Below are 15,468 nucleotides of genomic sequence, written 5' to 3'. Positions count from 1 at the left end.
CCTGAGCCACCTGTCACATGGAAGAACCACTGTAAATATTTGTATATGAGTTGAGATGTACCTGTATGATTATGCAGTTCTTTAAAGGTTTTAGGGTTACGTTTAATACTTTGTGTTGATGCTGTTTAGTAATGTTAAAGGATTAAACGTGGCCATATATTTCCAAAAAGAATGTGTCTGTTGTGGTTTTCCTCTGTTGGACTGCATCCCTTTTGAGCCCAATAGGGTGCAGAATAAATACCATTGGAAGACTCTCTGCCGAAGCAGCATTCACCTCCACCCAACGACATTTCCAAGATCCAGTGTGATCAGAGGCGAGCCCACTTCTAGGACTTTGCCATTTGTCACTCTGCACTACCTTTAAACTTTGCAAAGCAATGCGCTTTGCCATGGTTACAATGCACATAATGCCTTTTTCAGTACAGTTTGACCCTTCGTTGCTCGAAAACATGTCAGTATGAAAAATATTCTTTCCCCATACCATATGGGAGAGAGGTGTTTATGGTGAAGTGATCCGTTCTTAAAGCTGAAAAAAGAAATATAGCTTCGGCCTTGTTAAATGAAAGCGCATCTTAAGTGCGGGCCAAATAGATGCAAGCAAATTGAAGTTCTTCAATGAGCCACTTTGTTATTAGCTGAATCGTCTTAAAATATTGTGGATTTATGTGTTTTTGCTTCAATGTAATTTGCAGTCTAATGAAATGATCATAAAAGGATTCATGCCAGGAAAGTCACGTGGCAACTAATAGACACATAAATCATGTGCATTTAGGACTAGCAAAAATGCGTAGGACTTTATAAAAGGCAGGCCGCACCGTTCCCAGGATTGCTCAGTGTTTTAGCACAGATGCTCCCTTAGAATGGACCCCTTTTGAAGAATGTGTTGGCCTGGTTAATATCTGGGCCTATGATCATTGTGGAGAGCAGCAAATACATAGTCATGAACAGCCGTAAGGATCGGGCGTTTCACCAGTGTGAGCTTCTGTGACTGGTTGGGGTGTGCATTGTTTGAGGTAGAGGTAATCCTACACTTTTCAACCCGATAGGAAGGCTTTAAGCCAGTGTGCAAATTGGGGAAGTTCTTCATTTTTTACCTTTTGAGGTGACATTCAATATTTTAAGCCTCTCTGCAAACTGTCAAGTGTGCCCTCTCTCGGAGTGCCATGATTTGTTGACACATTTTAAGAATATCATTTTATTCTTTGTTTGAGGCATGTAGAACCCCTCCCCCAGCAGCTTTACATCAGTTGCCGACTATAACTGAGGTAACTGCCTCCTGCATTTCCCTCTTGTGCTTCCTGTTTTTGTGGCTATAGAAGAGGCTACCACTGTCAAACTGTTCCTTTGGTACCGTGTGCTAATTCACATTTCAAGGCTTAACTAAGCAAAGCATCTGTCTCGGTTCTTAATGACCCGCCAGAGCAGATCTAAATGATCAGCAGAGCCGAAAGCAGTCATCGTCCACCCTCTTGAAAGATACCTGCCCCACAGTTTGAAGGCCTCTGTATTAGATGGATCATTATGTAAACCAAAGGATTTAAATGATTGCAGGTTCTGGGAGATGGCTTAAAATATCTTCAGAGGGGACCCCCTAAGCCCAATAAGATGATTAAAGGCATTGTCAGAGATAACCTACACACTTATTGAATGGATGATAGTCATATTGAGAGGTATCTCTCAAACTCATTGAGATGACTAAAGGCATCTCGAGAGTAACCCCCTCAAACTCTTTGATATGGACAAAGGAAACGTGAGAGATAACCATGAAACATGTTGAGATGTGTGAGAAAACTGAGGGTATCCTCACACCTACTCCCCTTGGATCTTCTTCTCAGGTGGCCATGGAAAGGGCTTCACTTTTGGATCCTGACACTGGGGGTGGAGAAGCGGGGGAGGATCACCTGGATGGAGGGTCTTTGAGGGTTGGGGAGAGGGTATTCACAGGCGAGTCATGGTATCCCCCTTTCCCTATTGAAGACCAGCCTAACCCTCCCCCTGCCTTTATGCGCTATTGTAACACCGTTCCCCACGGTTCACATCATTTAACAGACTATGGTACTGGGACGAGAAAGAGGCAACTCTGAGTGATGAATACGTGCAGGTAATTTCACCACTCTAGTATGAGACGAGGAAGAGGCCTGCAGAGTATTGTAAAGATCAGGCATGTCCCTTTTATTATGTCAGGCCATTGGACTAAGTGACCACCACCTTTGGCCCCCTAGTAAGCCCAACGGATGTCAGAAATGCGGCCTTTTCAAAGAGAGAGGTCGCACAACAGGCTGGAGTGTGGAGCGGCTGGGACTAGAAGCTGGCGTACCAGAGAGACAGAAGAGAGAGACGTGAGTGTTGGAAGCCATGTCGGGAGAGGACCAGAGACGCCGGGGAAGGAAGAGAGAAGGTCAGCAAGTCCTGTGGCCCCATCATGTCAAGCGTAGGCAGAAGCTGTGGGGCGCCGAACAGCTCCGGTCGCCGTGGACCTCCAGGAAAGCAAGCAGCGCTCTCCCTGCCCTCGGAGAGAGAAGAGCAGAGACCATGGAGCTATGAAAAGCCAAACGAGGAAGAGAGCGAAGCTGACGGGAGCTGCCGCCTGAAGCCGGTGAGTGCAGAAGGGAAACACTCATACTGGGGCGCTCAGAAAACTGCCAATAAGCCTTTAATGAATAAATAACTTTACAGAAATTGTTATAAACACTTTTGAATACTGATGCAAGTGTTTGCAAGTTTGAACAAACTGAAAGCATTACTAGAAATGTGAGTTTTGAATACCGAACTAACTGAAAGCATTACTGAATACTATTTTGAATGAAAACAAGTAATAAGGATGATTGATTAAGCATTTTCGAATGCCGCACAGAAAGAAAGCAAATGATGAGCATATTCTTTTTTTTAATAACATATTTTATTGTTTTTAAACAGCGGAGAACAACAGCATATAAATCAAGGAATACAATTTTACATATAATCCTACATGCTATACATCTTTGGGTCAGCTACTCAACGGTTCATGTGTCCTCTGTGCAGCAGCTTGTTTCACAGCATATAAATACTCATCATTGTCCAACAGGATAGAGTCCACTTATCATGAGAACAGTTCCCATTTTTGCCAGATTTTATGGGCTTTGCCAGGGGAACCCCTGGCTGTGTACACTCTTGTGTTCCATCGCAATACATACATCCACACCCGCCACCCATTGGTCAAAGCAAAGTGTGGAGTAACATCTGAACCCCATAGCTGTGCCACATTTGTCTTTGCCAGGCCAGTGGTCGTTGAAAACAAGAGTTTTTCAAAATGGGTCATCTCTCATTCCCCCTCTATCCCCAGTATTAGCAGCTTAGGTTCTCTAGGGATGGCGTGGCCCATAACTGCCGACAGCCTGTCACATTTTTGCCAGAATGGTTGAATCCGTGGGCATTCCCACAGAATGTGAAAAAAGGTGCCTTCTTCCCTTCCTCTTGACAGCGCAGACATTTGGCATCCATAATTTTGCCCCATTGGTACAGCATATCCTTGGATAGTACATCCTGTGTAGTACTTTAAGTTCTACAAGCCTAATCCCATTGCAGTTTCTCAGGGATATATCATAGCAGCGACACAATCTTCAGATAGCAATGGGCCAATGTCTTTTTCCTATTTGTATTTCAGGCTTCTAAATTCTGCTGTGGCACACAAGGAGATTGGTTGTACATGATCAATGTGATTTTAGTGTTCACACTATCTAGGACAATGTTCCTTTCAATAGGGGTACATTTGGATAGATTTGCTAGGTCCGACATGTGGGTTTGGATTGCGTGGGACAGTTGGGTGCAATGATACTGTTCAGTTGCTGGGAGATTGAATCGAGTCGACAGGTCAGCAAAGGGCACAAGTTTGTTATCTGGTATCACATCACTGACTTTCAGTATGCCTGCATCTTCCCAATTTGGCCATCTCAGGAGTTTATGGAGTTTGGGAGGAATGTGTTTCTCCATATTGGTTGTATTGGGGTCATTTTGTTGTCCCATCCTATCAGCTTATGTGTTTCCACCCATATCTGCGTAATGTGTGTCGTAATAGTGCGAGAGGGTGGATGGCGTATTACTTGGTAGAGGCTTTCAAGTGGGGACGTGCTTTGGCGAGCAGCCAATTCTGCTCGGATGTGTGCCAGATCTAAAGTTCAGTGCAGCATGTCATTTATGATTGCCATCTGACTTGCCCAATAATATGTTTGTATATGTGGCAGTCCTATCTCTCCTTCCCACACTGAATGTTGGAGAGTGTGCAAAGCTATTCGCGGGTGTCTGCTTTTCCATAGCAGCTTACGCAACGTTCTATCAATTTTAGAGAATTCGGTTGTGGGGATGTATAGTGGTGTGTTCTGTAAAATGTACAAGAAGCGAGGGATAGCCAACATCTTAAATAGTGCCACCCTTCCTAGTAGGGTCAGTAACAATTCAACCCAGTGATTTACATCTTCTACAAATCTATTCATGAACACGTTTTTGCGTACATAGTGTTCAAGCTTTCATTACGAGTCAGGCGGTAACCATGCCGGAAATTCAGGCAGGTTACAGCCAGACTCGTATTACCATTCCGACTCCATGATTGCCGGAATCACCGGGGCATTACAACCCGGGTGACCCGGTAATTCCGGAGGCGGTATTCTGTTAGTGATTTCAATCCGGCACACACCCAAGTCATCGCCTAGCATGTAATGCACAACTGAAATCCTTATTTATTTTTGTCTGAAAGTTCTTTATTCTGCATATCACGCCCCTCTCCTGGAACCCCCTGGTCACACTGAACCAGGAATCAGGCTGGTCTGCAAAGTTAAAATATTTATTTATGTATTTACAATTTAATCACACTATGTTCTAATGGGTACACAATAATCACCAATGGGAAGATGTAACACTAAATAATCTCTTTAATACACAATGAGTAATAGTGAGCAAAACAATTCAGCACATAATGAATACTTTTGTGTGTGTGTTTAGATCAGATAGCACTGTGGTTAAAGGTTCCTCCTGTACACCCTTCAACCCCCAATAGGCAATGTAAAGAGATAGGAGGAGAGAGAAGGTATTCAGGAATGGCAAAATTCAAACAAAATATCAATCCCAATTTCCCCCAGCAACACAAGAGAAAAACGGAATTGATTGGCAAGCTGTCGGAATGGCTTTTAAAGTTATCTTAGAACGGATTGGAAAAAACACTTAATATGGTCTAAATTGCTGAAATTGTTATAATTCTTATGGGAGTCACTTTGGATAGTTGGTCACAATCACTAGCAATGATTTAATACCCAGAAACAATTTGAAATCTCAAAATAAAGGTCGGGAGCAATCAAAAGCTGTTTTACACGTGGCAGAATTTCACAAAAATGAAATTTGAGGCAAACTTTTCACTATGTGATAATCGCGATAACGGGAGAACCGTATGGATTCGGGATGCGGTTTTAGATGCGATTTAAACCTGTGGGTGTTGGCTACAATCAGAAGTTGAAATTGTGTTTCTAGAATATAAACTGAGGAGGTTATGGACGTTTTAGTGGAGGTCATGTTTTTCGAGATAGGCACAAGAATGGAAAACAGGAATGCACTTTTAAAATGACAAATGGGATTTCTTACACTAGAGGATGACCATGAATAAACGAATACCACACAGGAACACAGCCACTTGATGAGGGTGACTGCCTGCAGAGGAGCTTGCTTTCTTCAGATGAAAAATATCAGCGCAAAGATATTTTTAACAATACTAGTGCAGGAGGAAGATAAGATGGTTTGGATGGAGAGGTCAGACAATTCAAAAATATTTCTAACATCACAGGTTAGGAATACAAGATAGGATGGGTTTAAGATAGGTTTTGACTATGGACAGTACATATGCTAGTGACACAGTTCTTTCTATAGATACTCACTAGATATGTTTTTAAATGGAACCGTCCGGATTCTGGTTAGGGAACTGGATCTGGTTTTAGGACAGACTGCTGGGCACATCGGATTGGGCAGCGTCAAGGCACTCTGGTCACCGCACAGCACCAGACTGGATTGGATCTGCAAGGCACTCTGGTCACAGCACGGCACAGGATTGGATTGGATCTGCCCTTCTTGGTTATGATGGAAATTATTTTCAGCAGGCAAGAAGAACAGCACAGCCCGGCTGTATTTTTGGTTCCCCTTAGGTTTGTGGGATTCTGGTTCTGGAGTTTGAGGCCTAGCTGAAATTGTTCAGCTATGCAATGGGCCTTTCTGCTTTGCCAAGTTTTTTTGTAGTCTGGAGCATGGAAGATGGGTAGTTAAGCAGAAGGGTGCTCTGCCAGCGTCGGGATAGTGAGTGAATCTGTGTGTCCTTATCTGCCCTCTGCTGTCTCTATTTATGCTATGATAAAGGGGGTGTGTGTGTTGGTTTAGCCTAAGCTCGCCCCTTGGACAGGCGATTGGTTAGAGTCTCCTCTCTGCCTTGATAGGAGGAGATAAACAGTGTGCCACCTTTATGATGTGGGTTTATGAGGCTTAGAGACCACCCCTAGCCTCTTGAACACAAAATCTACTTTTGACACAAGACATATTTACATGTGAGCAACCTCTATAACAATCACATATACCGATTACATATTTTGTGTAGCAGCTACTCCTCAAAACCCCGTCGCTGTGGGATCTTGTGTCTGCTTTTCACCAAATTTCGCCCTTTTCATCAGGAACACAATGTCCAATTTATCAGCAAATGTCTACAAGTGTGCGCGTATAACATGGGCATAAGTGTATAAAGTTTCATACTTCTAGCAGTAATACATTTGGTGTAAAATCACATTTTCTGCCGTTTCTTTCCAGAACATGTCACACGATCTTGCCGCCTCTTGAAATGTGCAACCAAAATTTAGATTTACAATTCTGTTACTTTTGTATTTTTGTCAATTTTAAGTGGCAAGTTATAAGTCTTTAAACAAAATGTTCTTTGTGAATGTTCAGCCACAGATGGCTGTTCAGGTCTCCCTCTTTTTGTCTCCCTTCAGTTCAGAAGCAGTCTCCTCCCTGTTCTCTTTGCAGAGGTAATTTTACGACTGTTCTCACACCTAGCATTTCCTGCTTTGCAGTTTGCCATTGTTTACTTCCCCACTGCAGACTAGGTTCTTCCCAAACCCTATAATTATAGCTTTGGTGTGATTTCCTTGTGGAAGGAGAGGTCATTGTTCAAGGAATATTTCCATACTCGGGCCTTCAGTTTTTGGGCAGGCCGAGGATTCGAATATTATTACGCCTTGATCGGCCTTCACTTTTCTCCACTCATTCTTCCCGGATTTTGATGTGTTCCATTACGCCCGTCTTTTGCTGACCTACATTTTGCAAGCTGTCTTCCGTTTCTGATATACGGGTTTCAGCCTCTCTTGTGCGGGAGGTAAGTTTCTGTTGGTCATGTCGCAGGAGGAATAATTCCATGCTGATGCTGTCCATTTTTTTCTCGATAGACGTCCATGACCTTGCAATGGTGCCCATCACATCCTTGAGAGAGATATTGTCTTCATTGCTCTCTCTGTCGTTGGGTTTAGCTTGACCTAACACCGGGGTAGGAGCGGTTGTCGTGTATTGTTCCATCCTACTCTGTGTGGTGGGTTTCTTAGGCTTGTCCTTACCCATGCCCAGGTTTGCAGTGATTATAATGTAGGTGTCTTTTTCGTTTCTGCCACTGGTCTTGTAGTACGTAGCAGCTGATGGGAGGACACTGTGTTGATTTATAAGCAGATGGCGATGCACTATCACTTCATGTAGTGAGTGAAGGCCAGAGGTGATTTTACAGGCGAGTACTCCTTCTTCTCGATGCAATTGTGGTTTATGAAGAGGATGGTGAACCTCAATAGACATCTGTCTACAGTTATCGTATGCGCATGGGTCAAAATACGGGCTCTCTGACAGACATGTGAGTGTAGTTTTGCAGTTGCAGGTCCACAACAGCACCTCCCCTCACAAGGAGAACATGTAGGAAGGTGTTTTGGTGCCCTCAGTGGCGCAGTTCAGGAATCCCCACCTGCACCGGTGCATGAATATCCCAGGGGGGTCTCGCAGACTCCTTATCTCCCTGTTGTGCGGCAAAACGCTGCTCTCGCTGATACACAGGTGGTTAGCACTGTTTCCCTCCCAGAGGTAGGCTCGCGGCGGTGGATAAGGCAGTGTAGCCGTGTGAGCTGTCGTAGCTGGATGTCGCGTATGCTGTGCGGCTGCAACCTATTTGTGTCACTTTGCAGATCTCAGATTGACTAGCACTCGTTCATATCGCTGTGTTGGGTCCTGCACCCTTGCTTGGCGTTTCTTAGCAGTATAAGCAAGCATCCCTGAGATCTCAGTGATATATACACCATCATACGACCTACGTAGTTGTTTTCCGGTGAATAGCTGCCGCTCTGCACAGCATCGGAACGGCAGTCATCCACCCGTGTCATGCCAATGTCTGGATCTCATCTGACTTTCCTGGAGGTGTGCAGGGATTCTGCCGGTTCGGGCCCGATCTTATTTACTGTGGGCCATTCGTCAAAGCACTGAGTTTTGGAGCCGTGTTGGGTTTAGCAGGTACACACCTCCTCCGCACCCTAGAGAGAGGAGGCTCGCCACGGCAACCCCTGTGGCAGGTGCGCCACCTATGATCGCGCAGGGATCTGGCCGAGGAGGAGCGCTCCCGCTGCCTGGCCCAGGTCCGAGGGGGCTGTTCCCTACCTTCCGAATCACTTGGCTCACTCCTGGGGGTAATCTAGTCGGCTCTCCAGTCCAGCGTTGCGCCCGTATGCCACAGGGCGGGAGTGCGCTCCTCGTTCCTCCGCCTCCACCCGTTCTTTCAGGGACAGTCGTGGACCACAGCAGTGATTCACGTCTGCATTTCCCCAGTCGCACCGGTTCAAGCGATTTGGCACCCCGAAATGGCTACAGTCCATCTACGCCGCATTTCGTTGCATACTGTACGCGGCGGCCATTTTGGTCGCAGCCCGGCGACAGCAGGGTCTACTTTCCGCTGTCAGTATCTCCTCTCGTGCACAACGATTCAGGCCGAGATTGCTGCAGATCGATTCCACAAGGTTCCGCTATCTGGATGTATATTCTTATTTTAGACTGAAGTCGGTTTTCTCAGGATATATGCAGGATATAGCTGACGGCCCCAAGAGCACCGAGGGATCACATCCTCATTGTGTGCTTTTTAGCCACACCTCTCACTGAGCATATTCTAAATGGAATAAAAGTAACATTGTACCGGTGACCTTTAACACTGAATGAATTGACTGAAATACAAGTATTGGCAAAGGAAATAAAATCCCAAGAAAGGTGTGAGAAGAGCATTGACACAAGCTAAGTGGTCAAAGGACTTCATGTTCGAAGGAGACCTTTATTGGCAGGAGCCACAGAAGTACAAAGAGCATAATTAAGTGAATGGTGGCCAAGGCAGCCATGGTAAGGCGTTGGAAGAAGGTACATCTGATGCAAGCAGGACTCTTCACTGTTAAGGGAAAGCAGTGAACCGTGGTTGATAAAGCAGATGGAAAAGGGTTATCGGTTGCATGAACGGTGATGGGTGGACCGTGTGGTCTGTCAACTGCGCCTAGACCGAGTGCTCTACATAGGAAAGTGACTGAAATGAGAAGGCAAGAATGTTGATGTCAAGAGAAGCAAGTTAATGAATGTGCAGGACGAGACTTGTGTGATAACCAACGTGGATGGGTGACCTAGGGAAAAGTAACCCTGCTAAAAAGGTTAGGGAGGATCCCAATCCTTGGTGAACTTTTTTGTTTTGAACTTTGGATTTTCTTGAACTTGGGGAATGGAACCCTGAGATTCTGTGGAACTGCTTTGAACTAGGGGAAGGGGAGCTGAAATGTAAGCCAGGAGTTGGTAGAAGCTCTAAACTTTATTTGGAACACTAATTATTTAATTGTTGCCATCCCTATACATTGTTTAGCTTTAGTTGTGAGGGCAAGTATAGGTTTTGGACAGACAGATTTTTAAATTGAACTAACTGGCTCAGACTTTCTTTAGTTTATTTAGGTAGAGTAATCCACATTAGCATATGGCAAGTTAGGCCTTCAACCATCCTGACATTTAAGTTAATAAAATCGTTCTGTTTGAATTTAGAATCTGTTGTCTGTGTCTTGCTTCGTGATGCCTTCACAGATGATTAAAGACATATTGAGCAGTACCCCACAAACCCAATGAAATGAGAACAGGCATCTTGTGAGGCAGCCTCCACCCCCATTAGTTATGTGGCTCGACAGCTGTCTGTTTTGCTGTTCCACTTCTAGAGGCTGGATACAAAGTGATTAGAGCATTCGCTAAAGTCGCAAAATCAAGTATGCTAGTGGCACACGGATTGTAGACGCGGGTCTCTTGAGATTAACAAAGTGTATCATTTTGAGATGAATCGGTGCTGGGTTCAAATCCTAACACGCGAAGTAAGGAGTGTACTCGTTGATAGGTGCTGCTTCCCAATCATATAATTATTTTTTATTATTGTTAGGGTATGTATTGTGCGTGGATATAGCTTTGGGAAGCAATGGAGCACTTTACAAATGATAGTTGTAAGGAAGGACACGGTGAGGAGACGCAGAAATACGAGGCAATTTGGGAACAAGGGATCTACAAGCAACCAGTGGAGTAAAGGAACAGGGGGGTCGGGGGATTACCCAGTCTCATTATAGGAGTTGAGGGTGTGTGGACCAAGGTGTTAGGGTTCAGATTGGTCCGACTTCGTTTATTAAGGTACATTTGTGTTTAATGTGTGAAGAGACCCATTTCCAAAAACAGTGAAGTATTGTATTAGTGATCAGGAAATGTCTTGAAGTACAGCTTTGTTAAATAAAACCTAACCGGGGCACCTTGGAGTAAACGGATGCCTTCCCCGCTAGGCTTTGTCTGTGTATTTATTATGCATGCACGCGCCAGTTGTAGTCAAAACACAGTGAGACAGCGCCGTTTCTTTAAACCGCCTTTCGTGTTACCTGTACAAACCATTTCTGCTTAACCCGTGCGTGTTTTCTTTTTCGTTAACTTCACATGCGGATCACGGGCTCGACTTTATGGTTTGTTTGGCTATGAAGGCATGTCAAACCTTGGGCTGCGAATGGGGACTGTGAGGGGGGCTTAGGTTTGGAATGTAAATAAGTGTAGAGCTTCTCCTCTTTTGTTTAGCATGTCTTTTAAGCTAAGACAAAACGAATCAGTGCGTGAATGAACGTATTGCTGCCTGGCGAAATACCTAAATGTTGATTTCTGGGGGTTGGAAATCCCAATTGGATCCGTTTCACACCACGCGGGGCTTTCACATGCACTCAGCGGGACGCTTCATGGAGATGCACATTAACTTGGAAGGTCTTTGGAGGGTTTTTTCTCCTTTACGTTGCTCCTTTCTTCTTTTGAAGAAAGTAATGGCTTAAGTCGGACGAAGCGCAATCTTTTCTGTAGGGTCCTTATGAGAATTTACTTATGGTTCACAGACTTCTAGTCACCCTCAATGTTTGGAGCCTTAAAAGAAGAAGCAGAGAAAAGCCAGCTACCCCAATGCAGATCACAGCAAGTGGAGGGTTAGTGACTTGATTGGCTAAAAAAGGCAAGATCCGCGTCATTTCAAAGTAGGGAACTATCTATATATATAAACCCATGTACTACAAACATTTTAGAAACAGTAATTTTGCCAAACCTTAATTTCCCCGTTCTTGAGGCCGGCACATGCATACATTTATACATATGAGTTACAGGGGGCCACTACGGTGGTGGCGATGTGTGGTAAAAATACCTTTAACATTAACATATATAATGTTCATGTTTTTTGGAATCATATTTTAATCATTCATGCTTTCGTAGGAATCGGACATAACATGCAGACTACCAACTCCTGAGTGGGGGTGATAGAATATGGGGGTGCACAGAAATAATATGAGGATAACGTTGACGCCTACCCCATCTGTTATTTAGCGTTGGCCCGTGACACTCTCTCGTTTTGGGTTTCTTAGTTCATGAAGGGTTACTTTCTCGCTACTAGCCATAGGTTATGCCCTTTGGAACTGTATAGCACAAATATGCCAATGTTGATCAAAACAGAAGGCTGTAGGCCGGGGCCTCAATATATATGGGAGGGTGCGTGGTTGGAATGTGTTCTGTGCGAGTCATGTTGGGTCCAGTGTGTGAAAGCCCTTTGTGACACTGCGTTCTTGTTGCTTTTTTCACACTCCTAGCCATGAGTCGGGTCCTGCATCACCTTTGCACTGCTTTCACTTTAAATTTGAAACATGCAAGGCGTGCCGGCATAATGTGTGCTTGCTGACTCTGCTCGCCTGTCAGTCCTTTACCTTCTTATTGACTACCAAGAGTTAACCGACTCACAGGGGATGATGGATATGTCGTATGGGGGAAGATGACTATGGACGAGGATTTCAGTATTCACTAGGGTGAGTAACTGTTTCTTACTTCTACATTCTATCCTCTTTCCGCCATACTCATGGCAGATTTAATTGCATAGAGGAACCTCTGTTGGTTGGAGAAGAGATTCTGGAGGACAGCCTGTCCGCATCTAGTGTTGTCTCTCGAGCTGGTATCTAAGCAGTAGCGCATGCAGAAGGCTATGTCTGCCTTGCTGATAAAGTTGCAAAGAACTTTACGTCTAGTTTTTTCCTGATTGAATGGGCATGAAGTCCTTTCTCAGGGGAGCACTTTTGGAGTGCATAGCAGTGATTAATTCCAGTCATCAACCCCCCTGGCTGAGGTCTCTATGGATACTTGAGAACCCAGATTTTGGCCGCATAAGATAACAAATAAGACATTAGGTTTGATCTGTTAGGATAATATGTGAATGCCCTCCTAAGGTTTAGACAGTGGAGGGCGGGATACGATGAGGACTGTGGGTTCAGAAAAAAGGTGGGAAGAATCACCTCCTCATTGATGTGGAAGCAAAATGGAGTCTGTCAGTATAACTACCTTGTTCTAATGAAAGGTTACATATAGTTCTGATGCTGAGAATGTCTGAATTGCACTTGCTCTCCTGTTGGGGGTAAGAGCTACTAAAAGGGCCCCATTCCAAGTGAGGGGTTTCAAGTCGGTAAATGACATATGTTTGAATGGTTTGTGCTAGAGTCCTTAATGTGAGATTCAAGTTCTTTAAAGGGTGAGAACTTTTGCCTGGTGGATTCAGCATAAGCAGACCCTTTCAATGCCTTATACCTGCTGGATTATAAACAGGGGTGTTGCTACGTCTGGAAAAGATCTGGGGCTATGCTAATGTTGCGACTGTCAGGACTCGGGGCTAGGTAGCCTTTTGGCTGTAGCCCCTGAGATTCTATCTGGGGCTACAACCAAAACACCTGGACTTATAGCTCCCTATGCGCCCCCTAGCAATGCCTTAGAAGTCATTTGCAGAACATGAAAGTGGATTGATGTGACTATCCAATGACCAAAGGCTGAATCTTGTCCACTTGCTTTTACTGGGCTGGGCTACTTCCCAGCTGCCTTTATGGTGGCCCTATTGTCTGCTGAGATACCTAGGTGTCCTTCAGGAACCAAGCCACTACGCTCATCGATCGAGGGGAGGGCTAAAAGACTCTGCTCTGTGGTTAAGAAGATTGTGACAGTCAGGCAATTGTATGGGACCATCTGCACATAGCCCCATGAGGTCCAAGAACCAAAACTGGGTTAGCCAGAACAGAGTTGTCAGAATGAGAGTGCTATTCCTGGTCTCTGAAAACTTTGCAAGGACCCTGGTTTCATGGCCAAGAGTGGGCCCCTTTCCAAGTGCCAGCCTCAGCTTGCAGAAAAGATGCACTATAATCCAATAAGGGGAGAGACACAGACTAAAGGTCAATCAAGCTTCTTGTATTATGCAGCAAATACACAGCATACAGAGACATTATCAGCGGAGAAGCCAGAAGGAGCACAGCAGGACAAGTGTTCAGGCAATGCGCACATGGAGCTCTCTCTAGCACCCCCCCCACGCCCTCCAGAATGCCGGTTTATATAGCATATCATAGGCAAACACTAATGTTTCTGTACCTTCACAATGGGGGTGTTACTTGGCACGATATTGCAGACATTCAGCAAGAACTGTCAACATCTCACTTGTGACCTTGGTACGCAGCCCTGCAGGGACTTCGTGTTGTATTATGTATTAGCGGCAGTCGCAGAAATCCTACTGTTATCTCCCATATATGGGGCTAATGCTATAGTTGTAGAGAAAAAGCCAAAGGGAAGGTCTGACCTCTCCTCTACCTTAGGAGGGGTTTGGGCCTATCCAGGGTGCTGCGTGCAGATGAGGTGACATTGTGGAGTGGGGGGGTCTGAGGCCTAACTGTGTGGGAAAGCCTAATGTAGCATAGAATAACATTGCATAACCCAGCCTAGCATTGCATAACAAAGCATAGCACAGCCTAGCCTAGCATAACATCACATAGCAATCCTCTTTAACATAGCATAGCCTAGCCTAATCGACTGGCCATTCCTATTGTTGAGGGAAATAGTGTCCACTTGTGTTTCTGGGCTGTCACAAACCTGTCCATCGCTATATGCCCTCAGAGGTGAAACATAGGTGGGGAGGGGGGGGGGGGAGTACAGTCTGAATGATTTCCCATTTGTGACTTTAATGAAGAAGCCTGCTGAGGTGGACTTCTTTGTGGGAGATCCCTTTAGAAATGGCCCACTCACAGATTGAAATCACAGTCTGCAGAGTGGGGATAACTTGGTACCCCCCCTTTCGAATGGATTGTGCCCTCCTATCTATTCCCCATCTTAGATATTTGTATCTTCAGCTTTGCTGCTTCGGAAAAATGTTTTCCACACCAGGGGGCGCTGTGCTCGAGGTCGCAGTGTTGCTGTCCCTGGAGGGCTGCTGTCGAGCGTCAATGTCATCCGCAGTATAAAGGGCTCGAGCCGTGCCCGTTGGTTTCAGTTACGTTTTTCCAACAAAGCTTTCGTTTCGTGTATACGAAAACGGCGCTTCAGTTTGACTATGTCTTCCTCATCTAATCGGTCTACACCCAAAACTGTTTTTAAAAAGTGCCAGAAATGCAGGAAGAAAATGTCAATTGCTGACCCCCATCGAGTTTGCCTCTGGTGCTTGGGTCCAGACCATCGAGTTGACAAATGCGGTTCCTGTCAAACCATGGCCAACAAAGCTCTCAAGGAACGAAGAGGTAAATTGGCGGTGGGGGAGGAATCCTCGAAGTCTGCTTTGAAAAAAAAGAGCCAGTTGGGTCTAGTAAATCCCGACGTAAATCGAAGAAGTCTAGGTCGAGGAGTCGGTCTCGTAAATCTTTGTCCTCTTCTTCAAAAAAGGCGAAGAAGAGGCGTCACCGATCTCCCTCTTCTTCTTCTTCATCGTCGTCTGATACTGGGGTTATCGGATGTCCTTCAAAGCACGGTTCACCTAAGGAATGGGAGGCCTTCAGAGCCTCGATAATGCGAATCTTTGAGAACGCGGCATAGACCCCCCTCAAAGAAATCACGTGAAGGCCATGCCCCGGCGCACTCAAA

General features: G+C 45.1%; 1 protein-coding gene across 2 annotated transcripts in view; it reads left to right on the top strand.

Annotated features, from left to right (window-relative positions):
* ARL15 (ARF like GTPase 15) overlaps positions 1-15,468 on the top strand; it is a 1,924,177-nt gene that overhangs the window by 1,394,171 nt on the left and 514,538 nt on the right. The gene's annotated exons all lie outside the window — the stretch shown is intronic.

This window comes from Ambystoma mexicanum, chromosome 6p (genome assembly GCF_040938575.1).
Source record: "Ambystoma mexicanum isolate Mex_15411 chromosome 6p, UKY_AmexF1_1, whole genome shotgun sequence".
Classification (NCBI taxonomy): Eukaryota; Metazoa; Chordata; class Amphibia; order Caudata; family Ambystomatidae; genus Ambystoma; species Ambystoma mexicanum.
Note: the sequence above shows the minus strand (reverse complement) of the source record. Positions and strands in the feature narration are given on the sequence as shown.